Genomic DNA, 4,579 nt, shown 5'->3' with positions numbered 1-4,579 from the left:
TATATATATATATATATCTCCAGTGAAATAAAGGAAAATATGTTTTATATAAATAGATGTAAGCACCTGTAGAAATGTTTTTTAAAATAATTTACAATTGCAGGAGACAAATATATATATATATGTATGTATATATATATATATATATATTATATTTGTAGATATTAGTCATGATACATCAACACAGTAAAAGTGTACCACAAGACGGATGGCAACTAGAAAAAGTCATGAGATTATTGATCAGATAGGCACTGAAACAGAAATTCTGTTACTCCATTGGCCTTCAAGGAGATGAAATAGGAGTTTGTGCCATGAAGCATTTCTGCAAATACCCTATGAAATATGCTGTTCCTCTAAGTAGCAAGATGCTTCAATCTAGAATCATGGTTTTAAATCACTACTGGGTCTTTCCTCTCCTCTTTTTTTTTCATCCCATAAGGCATAAAAATTTCAAAAATAAGAAACTGCTTCAATGGACACAATATGAGCATGGTTTTGCTCCTTATAGGAAGGAAAAAATAATGCTAAAGAAAATAATGTTATGCCTTCAAAGACCAGCCAGCAAGAATTAAAGCAACTGTCAGCCCTGGATATCCTTTCTTTGAAAAATAAAATGGTATAAATTGTGTTATGTCTATAAAAATGATAAGAGAGAAGAACGTATCAATTGCGTAAATTGCAACTTACAAAATTTCAAGTCATTCGAGGGAGGCCAGTGTGGAGTGAAGAACCTGGCAACACTAGTTTCTGAGAACGGCAGCAAAAAGTTTGCATTTAGCCTTGGTTTAAAAAAAATGTATATATATATATATATATATATATATATATATATATATATACACACATAGAAAGACTGATAAGCTTGCATGCATATACTTTTTCCCTCTCATACACACACATTTATAAACACATATAGTGTACAAATAAAGGCAGCATATGATAGTGAAAAAGGACATATGGATTCTCGTCTGTCTACCATTTGCTAAATTATATGGTAAGTTATTTTCTCCTTCTGTTTCAGTTTTTTTCATTTTTAACATGAAAGAATTTTCCTTACAGAACTATTGTGAGGATTAGAGATGTTCTTAAAGATTTATCCTCTAACTTACATATCTTACACTTCAACCATCAGTGTGTCATTATTAATAAAGAATATTAGGCTGGGTATGGTGGCTAACACCTGTAACCAGCACTTTGGAAGGCTGAAGTAGGCAGATTAATTGAGCCCAGGAGTTTAAGATCAGCTAGGACAATATGGCAAAACCCCATCTCTACAAAAGAATACAAATTAGTTGGGTGTGGCGGTGTGCACCTGTGGTCCCGTCTACTCAATAGGCTGAGGCAGGAGGATTTCCTGAGCCTAGGAGGTTGAGGATGTAGTGTGTCATGACTCTGCCACTGCACTTCAGTCTAGGTGACAGGGCAAAACCCTATCTCAGTTTAAATAATTAAAATGAATTAAAAATCAATTTTAGCCACTCCATTCTGGGGTTCCTGCAGCATGCTCCCCTTCCTGGCATCCCATTTTTTCGGTGCACATGACCTCCCCAGAGTCAAGCACTGGCCCCTTCTTGGGCACCAGGTTCCATAGGGCACCGTGGAGGACAGCTTCACCTTCCTTGTGTGCGTTTGATGCACAATGCCTCATGTCACATGCCTCTGGTGAACAGCTTTCCCTTTCCTGGGCATCCTGGTGTGAGGAATTCCGTGGCTTACAGAAGAGATGAAATGTGGTCTGAGGGACGATATGAATATGAAAAACTTCAGAGAACGAGCATCTCCTCGAAGTCATCCCAGTGATGGCTACAATAGACTAGTTAATATCGTGCCAAAGAAACCACGACTGATAGACAGATTGGGTGAAGGAAGCTACAATAGATATTACAGCCATGTTGATTACCAAGACCATGACAAGGGCCGCAGTTTTTCCCATGATTGAAGAAGTGGTCCACCTCACAGAGAAGATGAATGGTTATAGATGGACAAGAGACGATCATTCTGCAAGCAGGCAACCTGAATACAGGGACAAGAGAGATGGCTTTAGAAGAAAAAGTTTCTACTCTTCCCATTATGTGAGAGAGTGTTCTCCTCATAAAAGGGACAATGCTTTTTTCAGAGAATCACCTGGTGGCCGACAGGATTCTCTGCACAGCAGATCTGGCTCCAGTGTCAGTAGCAGAAGCTACTCTCCAGAAAGGAGCAAACCACACTTTTCATCAGTCTCAACACAGAAACAAAGAGAGGCCTTTCCAGTCTATGAAAACATCAAGAGACACTTCACCCTCAAGTGCTTCAGCAGCTTCTTCATCAAAGGTGTTAGACAAATCCAGCAGGCTGACTGAAAAGGAACTTGCTGAGACTGCAAACAAGTGGGCTGCTGAAAAGCTAAAGAAATCAGATGAAAGTACCTTGCCTGAAATTTCTGAGTATGAGGCAGGATCCACAGCACCATTATTTACTGACCAGTCAGAGGAACCTGAATCAAACACAGCAGATGGCATAGAATTATTTGAAGATAGTCAGCTAACCAGTCTCTCTAAAACAATAGCATCAAAAACTAAAGAGATTGAACAGGTTTACCAACAAGACTGAAACTTTCGGGATGGTGGTGAAAATGCTGATTGAAAAAGATCCTTCATTAGAGAAGTCTATACAGTATGCATTGAGGCAGAAATTACGTGAAATAGAGATGGGGTTTCACCATATTGGCCAGGCTGGTCTCTAACTCCTGGCTTTAAGTGATCCACCTGCCTCAGCCTCCCAAAGTGCTGAGATTATAGGCGTGAGCCACTGTGCCTGGACAACACATGATACCATGTGAAAATATTAGAATTCTAAGTTGTGACTTTATTGACTTGCTTGCTTTTTCTTAGGCTTTGTAATATGTTAAAGTATACTATCCTAATAAACGGAATACTTTGGTATCTTAGAGAATAAAAAAAAATCAATTTTAAAGGAATACTCCACAGGACGGAGAATAAAATAAAGAAAGACAGCCATAAAAATGAGGGCAGAGGTAGAGTGAGAATGTCTGATGGTTGTAAGCACTTGGCAGAGGGGTAACGCAGGAAAGCTGACCTTATACCCCAACCCAGGCCTTTTCAGGGAGGATAGCTTTTTCCTGCTTTCCACTATCCTTTACTTACCACACTTCATGTACACAGACATATAAATAACTGATAAAGAGTATTTACCTGCTCTGTGGTCTTTGCATTTTATTGTGTATTAGAGCCTTGGAGCCTTGAGCTAACAGATGAAAGATTCCTTGTGGTGGCAGCATAAAAATAGGTGATACGGTTTTGTTCTGTGTCTCCACCTAAATCTCATCTTGAATTGTACTCCCATAATTCCCATGTGTTGTGGGAGGAACCCAGTAGGAGATAATTGAGTCGTGGGGCCAGTTTCCCCGATACTGTTCTCATGGTACTGAATAAGTCTCATGAGATCTGATGGTTTGAAAGGAGAAACTTGTTTCACTTGGCTCTCACTCTCTCTTGCCACTGACATGTAAGATGTGCCTTTCATCCTCTGCCATGATTATGAGGCCTCCACAGCCAAATGGAGATGTAAGTCCAACAAACTTCCTTCTTTGGTAACTTGCCCAGTCCCAGTTATGTCTTTATCAGCAGCATGAAAATGGACTAATAACGTAAATTGGTACCAGTAGAGTGCTGAAAAGATACCTGAAAAATGTGAAAGGGAACTGGGTAACAGGCAGAGACTGGAACAGTTTGGAGGACTCAGAAGAAGACAGAAAAATGTGGGAAAATTTGGAACTCTTTAGAGACTTGTTGAATGGCTTTGACCAAAATGCAGATAACAATACGGACACTGAAATCCAGGCTGAGGTGGTCTCAGATGGAGATAAGAAACTTGTTGCCCAGTGACCTCGGAGGAAAAGATGGTTTCATAGGCCGGGTCCAGGGTGCCTTTGCTCTTTGCAGCCTAGGGACTTGGTACCCTGTGTTTCAGTGGCTCCAGCCATGGCCAAAAAAAAGCCAAGGTACAGCTCAGACTGCTGTTTCAGAGGGTGTAAGCCCCAGGCCATGGGAGCTTCCATGTGGTGTTGAGCCTGCAATTGCACAGAGGTCAAGAACTGAGGTTTGGGAACTTCCACCTAGATTTCAGAGGGTATAGGGAAACTCCTGGATGCCCAGGCAGAAGCTGGTTGCAGGGGCAGGCCTTCATGGAGAACCCCTGCTAAGGTAGTGCCGAAGGGAACTGCGGGGTCAGAGCCCCTACACAGAGTCCCTATTGGGGCACTGCCTAGTGGAGCTGTGAGAAGAGGGCCACTGACCTCTAGATTCCAGAATGATAGACCCACCAAAAGCTTGCACTGTGCACCTGGAAAAGCCATAGACACTCAATGCCAGCTTGTGAAAGCAGCCAGGAGGGGAGCCATACCCTGCAAAGCCACAGGGGTGGAGCTGCCCAAGACCATGAGAACCTACTTCTTGCATCAGCATGACCCGGATGTGAGACATGGAGTCAAAAGAGATCACTTTGGAGCTTTAAGATTAGACTGCTCTGCTTGGTTTTCAGACTTGCCTGGGGCCTGTAACCCCTTTGCTTTGGCCAA

The 4,579-nt window shown here is 41.6% G+C and overlaps 1 pseudogene; it reads left to right on the top strand.

Annotated features, from left to right (window-relative positions):
- The first annotated feature begins 1,714 nt into the window (after positions 1–1,714).
- LOC101036537 (periphilin-1 pseudogene) lies at positions 1,715–2,725 on the top strand (annotated as a pseudogene).
- The last annotated feature ends 1,854 nt before the right edge of the window (positions 2,726–4,579 follow it).

This window comes from Saimiri boliviensis, chromosome 2 (assembly GCF_048565385.1).
Source record: "Saimiri boliviensis isolate mSaiBol1 chromosome 2, mSaiBol1.pri, whole genome shotgun sequence".
Lineage (NCBI taxonomy): Eukaryota > Metazoa > Chordata > Mammalia > Primates > Cebidae > Saimiri > Saimiri boliviensis.
Note: the sequence above shows the minus strand (reverse complement) of the source record. Positions and strands in the feature narration are given on the sequence as shown.